Source organism: Protopterus annectens, chromosome 2.part0 (genome assembly GCF_019279795.1).
Source record: "Protopterus annectens isolate FY-2018-M chromosome 2.part0, PAN1.0, whole genome shotgun sequence".
Classification (NCBI taxonomy): Eukaryota; Metazoa; Chordata; order Ceratodontiformes; family Protopteridae; genus Protopterus; species Protopterus annectens.
In genome coordinates, this window is record NC_056728.1 from 1239620729 (window position 1) to 1239637891 (window position 17163).

Genomic DNA, 17163 nt, shown 5'->3' on the forward strand with positions numbered 1-17163 from the left:
GTCTCAGAGTTCAGTCATGTCTCTCTTCATATAGTCCAGAGAGATATGTCTCAAGTCATTCACTCCATCCTGGTTTATTTAGGAGTATGTGGTTGTCAGTATACACAAGGGAATTTCTACATGCCCTCAAGATACCCATGTCAGTCAGGCTGACCACAGAAATAGTGGGAAACTGACTGTCCATTATGGCAGGTTTATACCGTAATTATTAGTGGGTTAGTTTGACCAGATTTTGTTCTTGGATTACAAAAGGGTCTGTACTGTAAAAGACTAGGGCTAAAAAACTGTGACAATGCTTGCCAGTGCACAACTGAGTTGCTCTCAGTGCAGCAGGTGAGTTTAGGAAGGTTCACAATCAGATAGCTAGGGAAAATAGTTTTTCTAGGCATTTGCCATTTCTCCCCGGGCCTCCGCTGAAAATGGACCTACGTCCAGTCGGACACTCCAGGTCAACAAATATAAATAAATAAATAAATAAATAAATAAATTTGCGTCTATATACGACAGCACTAAATCCTGTTGTATGGCACACAGCTACGCATAAATGTGAGGCTTAAATACAAGAGAAGTTAAACATTTTTAACACAAACTAACTATTAGGAAAGCCCAGAACTGAGCCTTTTTCCAGCAATCTCCAACTCAGATGGGTCCTCACCTAATCACTCCTGCCCCAAGGGTACAGGGAGGCCCTCTTAATGTAAGATGGCTGGTTTTAGTGCTCAAGTGATCCCAAACAGTCCAGATTCAGCAAGTCTGAATCTAGCCTATGCTATTTAAGGCAGTAGTACTAAAAAATGCAAAGTGCAGAATAAAAACAGACACAACAGCAAAATGAGGCAGCAATTCAATTAAATACAGTTCTCAAAGTATAATCCAGGATTAAAATAAATTTATTTTTCAGTTGTTTTCAGTGGATGTTTTAGATTTCAGATCAGATGCAATCCATAATGTATTTTCTTCAAACAACAGCTTTAACTCCCCCTACAGCTCAGATTAAGAATATATCCTTATATCGGTATAGTAATATGCGAAGGATAGGTTACAAAAAATCATTTTAAAACACGGAATGATGGAGGATTTGAATATCTGGCTAGAGAAATCTGTGTTACAAAACTAGTATATATTGGCTGAAGAATGAATATAAAGAAACTACATTTACAGCTATGTAATATTAACCAATCCAAAATCACCAAGTCAAATGAAGAAGTAATATTCACCAAGTTTTGGTTACTGATATCAAATTACTTTCTGTGTAATGTAACCAATCTATTTGACTTGAAATATCTACAAAATATACTAAAGACTACTAAAAACTACATAAACAAACACATTAACTTAAAAAACTTAGTTATTTGAAATATTTCCATTGGGAGTGAATGATGCAGTTGCATTAGAAAGAGCAAATAAAACATATTTTATCTGAAAAAAAATTCTTAGCTTCTCCACTCATATATGGCAAGAATAAATGGTAAAACAACTTAGAAAATAGTAGAGAAATTTAATATATCAAAAGGTAAATTGTTTAATTTCACAAGACATAAGAAAATCCATATTTATGGGAACTCAAAACTTCTTAGAGTCCACTTAAGAATACCCAACATTATTAGAGTCCAAAACTGAGATAACTTAGACAGGTAGCAATAATAAATCTATATTATCTAACTTATATAAGGTGATAAGAGTACAATATTCATATTCAGTAGATGATTATGGGCACCAATACTTAAATATGGAAAATTGAAACTTTTAAATAGCGCATTTTATACTCTACATAAACTATCTAGAGTCATAAAAAAATAAAAACAGTTGCATATGTTGGAGACGTAAAGAAAATGTAGATGCAGATTGGGAGTATATTTTTGTTGAATGTACACAGCTTAGAAGTTATTGGGGGCAAATAAAAACATTTACCCACGCATTATGGATAGACAATTTTAAGCCTACAAAAAATATGATTTTACATAATACTGCAATACTATCACTATCAGATGTGAATACTAATAATAATTCCCTTTTTGGGACACTATTAGCTATAGCAAGAAAAAAAGATAAAAAACTGGCTAAAAGAAGCAGTACTTTAACTTACAGAAATTATATTGATCCTTCAGGAAGTCTGTGATAAAGAAACTGGAATAATAAATTATCCAAGTAAATCAAAACAATGTATAACAATGGTGCCACAGCAAATGAATGAAAAATTCTATATTTACTTGACCCCTTTCTGTCATGTTACTGGCCCAGCATTCAGGTGCTCCACAACCACACCAGGTCTACCAGCCAATCTCCTTATCCCACCAGACTTACTTTAATACACTGGGGCTGGTTGTAGATGCTAAGAGTATCCTAGGGAGTCAGCAATCTCCACTTATATCCAGGGGGGTTTCTTGTATGACATACCCCACACTCAATATATTAAAATCAGTGCTCGTAAAAGGATTCCTATATCACATATTTTACAACTGTGAATACCTTCTCTTTCAACCCAAAAAGCAAAAGGGGAGTTGCACTGCCATTACTGTAACCCCCTGTAAAACTTGTTACTTAAACCATGAGCCTGATATACTTCCTCAGCTTATTTCAGTATGATTTTACTATCCAAAATAACACTGTCTCAAGGAGGTATTCCATGCACATACTAAGTAAATGAGTGATTCATACTTTGGGCTCAGTACATGTGCATAACATGATTTTTAACATCTAGAACAATGCCCTGCAAAGTCATATCTCTGTTTGCATCAACTCATTTAATTCACCAGTTTCTCAAAGCACACCTTCCAGGAGAAGTCACTTATAGTGTTGCAAAAGAGTACTTGATGAGCCAAAAAAAAACAGCATCAAGGCATCCACCACAGATTATGAAAATTAAAAAATAAATCAATAGATATTTCTACCATACTCACTACGTAAATGTGAGCGGCAATGAGTACCTGGTCCAGGAAAACCAAACGAACATAATACCTTTACTCTGTTTCTGAGAATTTAATCCATGTTTTAGACAATGTCAGTATTAATAACTACATAAAATTTCAAAGAACTAATTATTTCCACTAGTAGGAAGACAAAACACAATAATGTGAGAGATGTCTTAATGCAAATCAAACATTACAAAATGGAGCTTTCTCTGGTATAATAACGTTGTAGCTAACAGCTTAAGATCTAAGGCCAGATGAGCCAGAATAGCATGGCTCACACCTTTGTGTACTGAAAGACCATAATACATTACTCCCTGTACACATTCTAAAGAAGAATCACCACTCAAGTGAAATAAGGCTGACCTGTTACAGAGAAATGGTGTCCTTCAGCATAACCGCTGAGCGGTGATAAACCACGTAATACTCATGTTCCTTACGTTAGTTACATTCAGGGGTAAGACATTGAAATATTTACTAGTCAGCCACTCTACCCTTCAATTTAATCATGTTTTTTTACACTTAAAATCCCTGTGTCCTTTGCAGTCCATATTCCCTGGTGTCTCAGGTAAACACAGGCTCTAGGGTATGCATCTAAATGTGCTAAATGTGCTGCATTTGAAAAGTATTTGCAACATAATTTGGTTCAAGAAGGGTTTTCTTATGCTTTCCAGTCACATACTAGGTCGCTTAAGAAATGCATCATTCCTAATACATAAAGCCATATTTTCAGAGGTACTTTTTTGACTACTTCCTATACTTTCACCAACACAGTGACTGACAGCAATGTACCCTGAAATGATTACAGTACCATATTCAGTACAATACATTTCAAACATTTCCAAAAATGTCTCTCTTCCCCTTAGTTACAACAGACTTTAAGCAAGTAATTAAAATCCTCATAATAACAGCATAATTTCAAGTTGATATAGATATCATGCAGAACACTTTTCGTTACATTTTATAAAAATAAAAAAATTGTAGGTCTTTAGCATAAATTATAAATATCCACTAGAATAAGAATAAAATCCTCCTATCCTAGAGTCTATAAACCTGGGTAATTTCTACTGCATAATTTACAATATTGTTCAATGAATGCTAAAAAGTCAGAAATTGGTAGAGACACATCCCTATTTAATATCAGGACTTCATGACTGCCTTGTTAACTTGCAATATCATTTGCAGTGAAAAATATACTGCCCATTACAAAGCTGCATATGACCCAAAACTCACAAGGCACACAGCACAATTGAATCAATGCATGAATGCCCAATATACATGTATACCACTAGACGGTAATACAATATGCCTCCAGAATAAATAACTGTCTAGAACTGAGTCACTGAATGCTGAGCATTTAAATCAAAATAAGATTCTAAGTTCTTGCAATTCAGGAGCAACTCCAGACCCATTTCTTACATCAAAAGAAAAAAAAATATTCACCTGGTAGAAGTGTAACAGGACAAAAGCAATTCCACAATGCTGTGTACTGCCATTTGTGACTACAGGAAGTGTTGAAGACAGGTGCACAGGAAGTGGATCATCATCTTATCCATTGCTTGAAGCAAGCATGGCATCTTCTGTACTACAAACAGAAACAGAAACAGAAACTTGAATGGTTTCAACTGCAGCAGCTCCCATCTGTTTGAATCATTCATTCACTCACTACCCAGTGTATTCAGTACTTGCTCTAACACATTAGTTGGTAAACTGTTAGCAGTTAAATAAGTAAGCAAAATGTTTTTGAGATACCATTTTACAATCTCTTTCACCATTAGTACAGAGAAGCTAGCTGTAATGGAAACCACCACAATGTTATCTCTGAAAGAATAGGGGAGTAGGGGAGGTCATTAGTAAAAATACTCCAGTTCAAACATGTATATATTCCTCTATTTTACATCTACCATTCATTTCTAAGAAAGCATAAAAAGGAATAAATTTATTTTCAAAATAAACATATCAAAATTTCCTCCAACAATATTTTCCACATTATCTCTCATCAGTACAAAATCTCACTTGGAAACTATGAAATGCTGATTACAACTATTCAATCTACAAATACAAAAATAAGAAACAAAACAAATACATAATGATACTAAGTGTAAATTCAGTTTATTAAACCTGGTGCCATTTCTTTACAAAGTGCCAGCTACAATGGAAGAAATATATCTGTGTACACTGATAAAGGAAATGACTAAGACTCTGGGCAGGATTCACAAAGCCTCCGTGTAAGAGATACAAGGCTTACACGGAGGCTGCAGTTAAATGGTGTGACGTCAGCATGTCATGCATATGCATGAGGGCATGCTGAATCACACCGAAGGCTAACACGGTCCGTGGAAGACAGTAGGGGGCGTGTATGTAGGCCGAGCCCTGCAAGCGGACACGCCCCCAGAAGAGTAAAAGTTCCCAAAGTAAACACCCAGGACAGAGTACATGGAAATGTGAATAAACACAACACAACACATGCCCCCACAGACTATGAACATAAAATTATATAAATGAACATGTTATATTTTTTTTAACTGTAAAGATGTTTGCCCGTGAGTGCGCTTGTATGCGCGGGCGTGCCCGAAGCTCAGCCACAGTTAGCAGTAAGTGGAAAAGCATATAAGAACTAACTAAGCAAAGTAAGCCAAAAAGCAATAGCATAGCGGTAGAGATGTCGGCTGAAAAGCAGGCAGTCATGGTTCCAGCCCCCACAACATCAATTTTTATTTTTAGTGAAATAAGCACGAAACAAGTCCCTGACATATATGTACACATATAAAATTATATTTTATGTAAAATGTAATGAAATAGGCCATTTATTTTGAAGAAATGTGAGATAACAAAATAATAAAAAATGCCAGATGTGCCTATAGCTGAGCTACAGTTTAACAAGGTGAGTGCATCTGCCCGTAGGTGAGCAGTGGTTTAACAGATGTAAAATGAGTGCCCGAAGGTGAGCAGTGGTTTAACATGCTGAAGCTGTGTGCTGCTAGCTGAGCTGAGCGTAATATGCGTGCTGACAGTTAAATGAAGCGTAAACCAGCGTAACCCATTTGCACGGAGCTGCGCACCGCACCAACAAGCTAACCGATGGGCAACGTTGAGCAAGCTGTAACAAAACTGCCTTTACACAGACACACCCCCTAGCCTGTCTAGACAGTCATAAAATATAAAAAGCAGTGGCCAGGTTCAAACCCAGGACACCATGCACCATAGTCAAGGTACTGAACCACTAAGTCATGACAGCTGCACTTAGAAATGCAGTAATAGCAAATATATAGGAATGAATAGAAAGTGGAGCATGACAAAGCAGGTTTTCTGAAGCTGATACAATTCCAAAATGGGCAATCACAGATAAGTGCGAGAAAAATGGCATATATAAGCCCCATAGGTGGGAATACACAGCATAAACGAATGTAGAACTAACTTGCAGCCAGAATGTCAGGAGTAGGTGAGGGTAGTTGCTTTCGAGCACAGAGGTGGGGCGTTGAAGAGTCCAGATATATGGTCTGGCTCCTAGTCCACAATCATGAGGCCAAACTCATGCAGGGCCAGGTCCTGTGGGGAGCATATAGGGCTGAGGCGTGGGACCGGTTGGCTCATGATCTCACCAGTGCCACAGAGATTCCAAGGACTGGTGAGCAGGTCCGTCACCACCATGCGGACCTGAAGAGACGTAAGCAGGACCAATTGAACCTTTGGATCCAGGAGGCCCGGCAAATGCCCAACGCCCCACTACTGAGTAAGTTACATTTAATTATGTATGTAAGAAATTAAACTAGCTGATATTATGGAGATGTGTATTCCAATATTACTTCATTTATATTACAGCTGCAGGTGTCCGTTCTGTGAACCGCAGAGCCTATGGCGATAGGCACCAGGCAGGTCAGTAATCCTCTCCCAGTAACTGTAAAGAAATATAAAAGTATGACAGTTAGCAAAAGAGTGCAGTGTAGTCACTAAGTAATAAAATGTGCAAGTAACAGTGTAAGAGTGTTTGCAAGTATTGCTTGATTACAAAAGTGTGTTGCAGTCTGTAATCCAAACAGAAAAATGAAAATGTCTGAAATAAAGTCTGAAATAAAGATGCCCCACCTGTAATATAATAGTACACAACCTGCAGCAGGCTGAAAAGTACAGCTGCAGAAGATGAGCAAATCACATGTGTGAAATATATCCCTGTTGAAATACTGAAACATGACAGAAGTGAGACTGCTGGAAAGGATTGTAATAACTACAGGTAAAACATGTCAATAAAGCCTAGAAGTAAGTACCATCCTGAATAGTAAAATTAAAACAAGCGAGAGAGTGTGAGAGAAAGAGTTATGAATCCACCAATAAAGTAGTAATAACCCCTGAATAAAGTATACTGCAGTCAGTACAGAATGAAATGAATGTGACAAGCAGAACCAAACTGCGAAATGTGTTCAAAGTGTTGCTGCAGCTGGAATGTGTATCTCAAAATCTGGATATGTTGCTCTCAGTCTGCAATATGCAGATAGTATGATTGTCTGAAATACCAAACATCCACAGTTGTCTATAGCTATATAAAGCAAATGTAGCAGGATGATGTAGCTGAACAAAGCCAGATATGAACGTGTATGAATAACAATAAAATGTATAATGATGTAGCAGTAACAGTCCTATCACCAACTTGAAGTAGTTATCACATAGGAAACTGTATGTAAAACAGTAGTGTGTATATATCTGCAGCTATTAGAAATGTACAGCATATGTATTGGTATTTGAAGGTGTTAATTATATTTTCTTCACCCTACCCTATAACCACATATAATCCATTCCAAGTGATATTGGTATGTGCAATCACAATTAACACCCCTGGACATTTGTCCTGTTGGGTCATACATATTTGCATGTACGTTGATGCATCTGCCCTGTTCATACATCCAAACCTGATGGCCTGTTGCCATCAATCAACCCTGCATGTTGTTGGACTGTGTATTGCTGTTCAAATTATGCATGTGTTATTCTCGCTGTTCAATGGTGTGAATATCTGGGTGTTTGGTTAATGTGAATACTAATGCATGCTGTTACAACTAATTGCGAATGGTATTGTATGTTACTAACCCAAACTGTCATGACATAATGCAAAACATAGGACAACAGGGAAGGCGGGTTCCAGTGGACCCACCTCTCCCACCTCAGCTGGTGAGTGCACCTGGCACTAGTGCCCAGTCTGGACCCTCCTCTGGTGGCCCTGTGCCACCTGCAGGTGGAAGCGCTGCAGGGGATGGGGCCCACCCCCCCTCTGCAAGTGTGGCCGGAGGAGAACCACCACCACTCACCCTCCATAGCGTCCGGACTGTGGTGCGTAGGGAGATCCTGGACTCTGTTCTTGGGCCCCTACGCCATCTTGAGGCACAGGTGGCACAACTTATGGGCATGCCTGTTGCCCGGCCTACACAGCCCCCAGCACAGCCCCATCCTGGGCAGTGAAGGAACAGTGGCAACTGCCCATGGGTGGGGATATCAGTTCCACTGTTGCCATCTGTGGGTTCATGGGCTCTGGATATCCAAACATCCGTCCCCGTAAATTGTGTAACCCCCCCCCACACGTGTCATACACCACCCCTGTCTGCGTCTTGTTTGTCTTGTCTGTTGACATACCCAACCTTCCTCCCCAGCTATACCGACTTCCTTTACCTGACATACCACTCTCACCTGGAAAAAAAAAAAAGGGCACTCTGTACCCACAAAAAAATTACGCCCCATACATAGCTGCCCATTCCGCGCACATGTCTGCTGTACATGGAAACTATCAATTACAATTGGCTGTACAACAAGTATTATTGTTGTCCTGACACCTCTCTCAGGGGTGGAAGGTTTCAAATGTCACACCAAATTACAAACATATGCACAGCTGTTGCTGATGAAGAAATGGGCAGCTATGGGCCTTACCTACATCCCTCCTGCAAAACCCAAGCTTGTTTCCCTACTGTCTTACCCTCTTTGTGACCCCTTTTTCACCACTTTCCTGTCTCCCCATTTTCATTTCTTTCAAAGAAAATAGCGCGGGTGTGCGCCAGAGTAAGCACTGTTAAGCGGTTGTAAGCGGGTGTGCGCAGAGCTGAACACCAGTGCGCATGCCTGAGCTCCGCGCAAACCAGCGCTAACCCGGTTACAACTGCTTAAAAGTGCCTTAATCACTCTGATTGACAGGTCCTGTAGTCAGTTCAAAAGCAAAATAAAATCCCACTGTCAGCCCCGAACCTTGGAAACAGTAGTCTGCATGACTTGCCACTAAGCCATGATTGTTATACAAGAACATTGTGCTACAATAAATATATCATGTAATAGTAGGAATGAATGTAAAGGGAATATAGGATGTGTAGTACACAAAGCATGTCATGTATATTTACTGTCAAATCTAGTGGATTTCTATAATAGTAGTGTATGAACAGAAACAGCCATGCTAGTTGGTAGCTAGTAGGTAATAATGTCAGTTATTATACATATATAAATGTATGTATATTTATATATATATATATATATATATATATATATATATATATATATATATATATATAGTTGTAGGTGTCAGTGTACATACACACTTAGTACAGGAAACAGCCTGAATCATGAGAGAGATACTAACCTTTACACTCACAGAACAGTGTCCACAGCATACCAGCATGGTCCCCGCCCTTACAATATGAAAGGGCAACACCTATCTCACATACCCTTTTATAGCACTGTCCTGAAATCACAGTGAGAACTGCAATCAGTACACAACTGGCTGCATGCAATTAGCAAATGCTGGCTTACAATTGGTGCAGAGGCCATCACATGGACTTATGCAGATACCTACAAAAGCATCCTGTACTCCCACTCCACACATGCAATACTTTCATTGCACCATCTGGAGGCAGAGAGAGAGAGAGAGAGAGAGAGAGAAAGAAAAAAAAAAAGAAAAAAAGAAAATAAGAACACAAACAAAAACACATGTAAGACAAACTAAGTGGAAGCTGTCACCAGTGTCAGTATCAAGCTGGGCTAGCAGCAGCAGGAAGCTATAGTAACGGTAACGCAACCAGCTGCGACAAACACAGGTAATGGAAAGTAACAAGTTAATAGTCTACATACTGTGAACCCGCCATATGTGCCATTGGTCTGTATCTATAGGTATGTCCATGTGATAAGTTGTGTGCACATAGTTTCACCCAAAGGGGATGACTATACATTACATGTCATTCAGTGTTAGGCCATGATTCTGGCACCAGTTGTCCGCTTCAGTGAGGCCTGTCTGTAGGATGTGTGTGTCAGCTGGTTTAATGACTATGGCACTTAGTTAGCAGTCATCTGGGAACTTTGTCATCCACAACCCGCACATGTTTGCTTTCACATCTGAGAAGTAAATGCCAAACAAGAGGGGTCCTAGGACAGAGCCCTGTGGGATACCACATGTGACTGGCTTTGAGTCTGACATGGCTCCCGCAATATTGATATTATGGATTCTGTAGTTCAACCAGTGTGCAACCCATCATGTGACATATGTAGTAACATGTAAGCTGATGAGCTTGTCTATGATGCCTGAGCGGAGTACTGTGTTGAAGACCTTAGGCAAGTCCAGGTAGGCTGTATGGACTGCTTTGCCCTCATCAATGGCTGTAGTGACTGTTTTGAAAAGGTCAACCAGGTTCAAAAGGCAGGATCAGCCCATCACAAAGGCAAACTGGGTGGGATCAAGTGTCTGCAGGTACCCAATATTGCTGTATATGCGTCCCATAATGAATCATTCCATAGCTTTGCAGACCAGGCTGGTTAAGCTTATGGGGCGGTAGTTCCCAGGGTCAGTAGAGGTGCCTCCTTAGTGGAGTGGGACCACTGTTGCTGTATGCCAGTGTTCAGGTACATATCCCGTAGTACAGCCAAGGTTAAATATCAGTCATATGCGGTTGTATCTCCTCTTGGAGTTCACGTAGCACACATCCAGGGATACCATCAGGTCACATTGATGCTGTGTGTTCTGCTTTGCTGATGGCGGCCCTCACCTGGACATCTGAGATGATAGGGAGGTTACATTCAGCTGTGATAAGTATTTCTAAGTGTGGGGGAGAGGGAGGGGGGATATTTGCACTGAACCTGTCTGCCAGAATGTTGCCAATATCTGTGGGTTCAGGGAATGTTAAGTAGGTGTGTAGTAACTCGGAGCATATCTGAGGCTTTTGGTCCATATGTCTAACATAACTGAAGAAGGCCTTGTGGTTATCTATAGTGTCTGTGGCCATTTCCCTCTCAGAGTTGGCCGTGGATGTTGTTATGAGAGACCGTAGCTTTTTACCAGTGCTGACCACAGATGCCTTCCCTTTATGTGAATCTGCTCTGTCCTGCAGTAGCCTCCTTCTATCGTTATACAATTTGCCTTTGGCTGGAGTCCACCAGACAGGATGCCTAACCTTTGTGCATAGGGTCTGGGTTAGAAATGTGCGTGCATGTTCCATGCATTCTTTGGGATGTCCGTGGGAAGCATTCGCAAAGGGGTCAGCATTGTGGGTTGTGGCTTCCACTGGCCCAGTGGGCGGCATGGATACTATGTCAGTCCTAACAAGTGAAAATCTGTCTATTCACATATATATCAAAGTAGTCTACTGTGCTGGTGGTGGTGGTGGTATATGTATATCCAGGCCGATTAATTTGTGTCCAGATCACACTAGTGGATGGCGTTGCACATACAGTACCTTGGTATGAACCCCCAGAGTGAGGTTGTGCATGTGTCTCAGTGTGCTGACCGATGGGGCTTGGTACTATGTTGTATGGAATGTGGCAGGTATTGTTGCACAGGTGTTGGCTGAGCACTGATATCCGGCCATGTACATGTATATCCACCAAGAGACACACACGTGCTACATATGGGAGTAGTAGTATATCACTACAGTTGAGTATCATGTATAGTATGTGTGCCATATATTGCTGACATAGTTTGCTGATATCCTGTTTGTGTTCTCTTTCAGGGACATGGCGCATCAGCGAAATCCTGCCTACTCTGCTGCAGAAGATGAAGAGATACACCAGAGCCTGGTGCGGGATTATGACATACTGTTTTCCCACACCAGCCAGAATCAGCAGGAGAGGGCTGCACTGTGGCAAGACCTTGTCCGTAGGGTAAATTACATTGGCACGCATAATAGGACATATGAGCAGGTACGACATCACTGCAGTGATTTAATCAGAAATGTCCGTCAGCATGCGTCGGATATCCACAGGTAACAGGCCACCACAGGAGGTGGGGTGGCCACACACACACCCTCACCAGACTGGAGGGGCTACTCCTAAGTGTTGTGGCTCCAGCCCAGGAACATCAACAGCAACACACCTGCATTATGATGGAGGCTGGATCCACACAGCAACACGACATGGAGCGTGCAGGTAATATGCCATATGTACACTTGACTGTTCTGTACACTGTTAGTTTATGCATGTGTAAGGTGTGTCCTTGGTATGTAGCTGTCAACATAGTATGTAATTGTGCAGGTGTGATATTGCCAATATCAGCAGCTGACATGTGAAAGGCAACTGGTGTACTACTGAACTGTATCATATGCAGTATCAATGGCACAGTTGTGCCCACTGACATTAATCCCCTCATTTCTGCAGGTCCCTCCGGTGTTACAGCAAGGCAGCCCATCCATGCTGGTGAGTGTGTTTTAACAATACCTATAATAGTCCTGATAGTGCTAGTAATAATATTGTAACTCAGTAGTGCTCTGTGTGTATACTGCGGGGTGTGCATGTGTGCCTGTGTCCACGTGTGCATGTGTGAATGTGTGCATGTGTGCCTGTGTCCACGTGTGCACGTGTGCATGTGTGCATGTGTCCACGTGTGCATGTGTGCATGTGTGCATGTGTGCCTGTGTCCACGTGTGCATGTGTGCATGTGTGCCTGTGTCCACGTGTGCATGTGTGCATGTGTGTCCACGTGTGCATGTGTGTATGTGTGCATTAGTGCATCACTGGTAACATTGTGTAGACATTGTAAACTGTGTTTCCTGTCTTCCTCGTGTGCACGTGTGCATGTGTGCATGTTTGCACGTGTCCACGTGTGCACATGTCCACGTGTGCATGTGTGCATGTGTGCCTGTGTCCACATGTGCATGTGTGCGTGTGTGCATGTGTGCCTGTGTCCACATGTGCATGTGTGCATGTGTCCACGTGTGCATGTGTGCATTAGTGCATCGCTGGTAACATTGTGTAGACATTGTAAACTGTGTTTCCTGTCTTCCTCCCACAAGTTCTGGTGCTGCTCTGGTGTTCCTGCAGCAGGGAACCTGAATCTGGTGCCACAGGTACTGATAATGATGATATCTGTGTAATGGCACAGGAAGATGTGTCAGGGTCCGTCATTGGTCAGCCAATTGACAGTACACCGCTGTCAACCCAATCATTGCGCATAGTCATCCTGCCAGTACATCCTATGTCACCATTGCCTCTAGGTGATAGACAGGATACAGTGGGCATTGACCAGGGTAATGTAGTATCTGTGGCACATGCTTCCCCACACAGCAGCCATGGGCAGGCTCCTGAGATGGTACCACACAGACAGTTGCACATGGGTTCTCGTGGGAGCATCCGTGGGTGTACTGCCTCTGGCAGATGTGCCCAAATCAACCTCAGCTATGTTTCGGGCTGTCATGCAGGCACAGTCACGTATGGAAAGGTACACCAGACAGGGTCTGAGGGAGCTGAGAGCATGTCGCACATCCATGACTGACAGTATGCGTGACATCGCGGATGCTATCCATAATTTCACCGATGTCATAGACAGACGTTGTGGGGACATATTACAGCAGTTCCACAACCACATGTACATGAGCCAGGGCAATGGTGGACGGTTGTGGCGTCGACGTGGCCGTATGCCAGCAACAGCAGCAGCTGGCAGTTGGCGCGGACTACAACAGGCCCGCAGACACCCCCATAGTGCCAGCAGCAGCCCCAACAATGCTGGGTCTGTGCTGTCATCAGACCACCCCAGGAGACCACGTGCACGTGGCTCTGGACAGTCCCAACAGGGACCTGTGTCCAGTCAACACACTCCCGCTTATGATGACAGTACCCAGTCTGGCTTAGTACCAGATACGGTCCGTAGCACCCCTGCCAGGCACAGGTACCATGTCCGTGCCAACAGACACTGATCTGTATGACCTGCCAGGTGCAGTCTGTGGCTGTCCACAAACTCCAGTATATGGCAGCCATGAGGTGGAACTGTGTGCATGCATACACACATGCGAAATGTTAACACCTAGGGCTACCACATGCATGCACATACTGCACCAACAGTGTCCCACCCTGTACTGCTGTCCCTCACCAACACACATACACATACATGTCAATTGGTGGTATCAGTGGCAGACTCAGGCATACCTAGTTCACACCCTGTGCATATGATGAAACTGTACCACCTCCTGCAATCTCCAACATCAGTGCAGGAACAGGTAAACACGTTGCTGATGCACAGGGTGACTACATAGAAGTGTATTACTAGTATCATGTTGGTAACAGTACAGTGTGCTGATATGACTGTGTGTATATCCCAGCATGCCTGATACAGTAACTGTATGATTGTCCTGAATTGTTATCTACACCCATAGTAAGTACCATAGTGTAACAGCTGCACATTATTGCATACCGGTGGTAAGGATGTCAACAGATAGCCACATACATAGGTAGCACAGGGGAGAAGCTAATGCAAGTAGTGATACCAATGATGGACATGTACAGTAATGGTGGCATGTTGCCCACAACGACTATGCAATGTGGATGTTTGCGCATGTTGATATGTGTGCAGTACCTATGTAATACAAATTACAATTAAATATGACATAATATCAGTTCTACCATAGACATCTGAGCTGTGCATTCCTGGGTGCATGTTGATAGTGCCTGCATATTTGCACTGTTACCTACTGGAAGTGTTACCCCTTCTTTGTTGTACAATGGACTACTTCCAGCCCTGCTTACTGTAGCTTTGTTTCCATGCATGTTTGCTTGGGGTTCCCTGGAACACTGATTCCACATGCAATGCAGAGTTACAGAGCTTCTGTGGATTCCTAGTGACATCTGCATAGCGTGTATGTCAATTTTCCACCTGACAGAACGTCACTGTCTGTCCTGTTTGTATGTACGTTGCCTGTGACACATTGCATATGACTTACCTGGCATTTACCCACGTGTGCAGTCATATATGCCAGTGCTATGAAATCAGTAGCAGTACACCCACACATACTCACCTTCAGTATGTTGTTCCCCATTGGCCCTATGTGTTGGTAATCACCATGGTAATCACACTACTATGGTAGCATGTGCAAAAGTAACCTGTGAATCACATCTATGGTCCAGTTGTGGTTTATGTGAGTCATGTGGCAATGTCACAGCTGCCAAATGTATGCAGTCAACCCTCTCCCCTGGCCAGGAATGTACAACACATGTGTGAGATGCCACCACATAGCCAATCTGGGGACTGAGCACTCTGAACCCAGTACTGCCATACCCTGTCAGGTGGCATGACATTCTACAGTGACTACAATACCAGTCTGACATAGACCCGCACTGACAGCAATCCAAACACACTGGGGCATACTTGGAGACTCAGAATAGCATCCTGCCTGAGCATCACACACCTCCGCAGCTGGCACACAGGCATACGTTAAGTCGGAACAGAGCACATGCCAGACATGGCACACACATCCCGTGTGCCATACACTCACAGCCTGTAGGGCTACACAACACACCTGCTACAGATGTGTCAGGTACCTCTCTTGGCTGCTGCAGTGGGGTCCCGCTCAACAGGCTGTACATGGTGAAGGTCACAGTGATATGCCCGGGAGGCACTATGGGCCACCACAAAACACATGCATACAGGTCAGTCAGAGGCATGGACACATATGACTCAGTCATTGTCCATGCCACTATGGATGACCTGAGACATACCTCCCTGGACTACATGATAGGGAACATAGAAGGGCTCTCTCAGCATGTGGCATGGGCCAGTATGAGCCTGACCTTGGTTGCCATCATACCCTCACAAGGTATGCTACCACAATATGTAGGAAGGGTGTTTTATGTCTACATTCTGCTCAATCTCCAATGTCATTCATAGGGTATCCAATGGCTGTCAACGTGTAATTACATGCTAGGGAAGCCACAATGATTTGCGAGGGGCAGCTTGCACATGACACCCATGGGCCATTGTATATTGGTGAAGCCCCTTGATACACACATAGTGCCTTTTGCTGCAGGACATGGATTACATAGCCACCTCCGCGGGTATCACACGGGATAGGACACTAACAGTGATGCTACACAACACCAGCAGTGTACACTGCAAGATGCATGCACTGGACACTGTCCTCAGCATGGTAAACTGCAATATCTGTGCAGTATCAGATTCCTGATTCATGGCTCACAGGTGCAACCCATCACTGCCAGGTTATACCTCATACCATGCCTGTCGTCCCCTACACATGTAACACACATGGACAGGGGGGTGGTATCTCAAGGCACCACAGATACACACACCTCCAGGTTGTTGGCACAGCACAAAGCATCAGGGCCTATCCATGAGCAGCTAACAGTGTGTTGGACTGCCTTCTGGTTCATAGCCTGTCACACACAACCCTCCCATACACAGGAAACCCACCTGTCCTCCCTAACAACACTGGCAATATGTCTCTAGAAATGTCTTTATATGGCTGGACTGCATCCAGCCAAACATTGTGTGTGAGCATTACTGTAGCTACAACACACTAGCTGAAATGTTCCCAGCATGTAGTCACTGAATTGCAGTGGAACAACATGTTACCACTCCCACAACAGGTGGGAACATGCAGCACCTGTTCATCGACTACATGTAGACTATATGGCCCAGACCAGATGTGTATCCCCTGCTGTTGGTATTATACCATATACAACTCACACTGTATATACACATACCGCATGCGGCCCCTGCACAGTAAGACACAGTCATAATGTTATGCATTGCGAATACCATTTATCCACTTGAGGCACGTGTCAGACATGGTAACTACTGAAGGTCACAGGTTTATATGTGTATGTGTCACACACATACATCATGTGTTCATTGCCATTGCTGGTTTAAGCAATGTCATGCATTGTTATGAACAACCCACACATGGTCATGGTCATATTGTGTGACACAACCACACGTGGCAGTTGTGGGTTTCCAAAACATACCTATCTGTGCTCTGACAGTGGTAATAGACCCAGTAGCAGAGCACATTATTGGCAT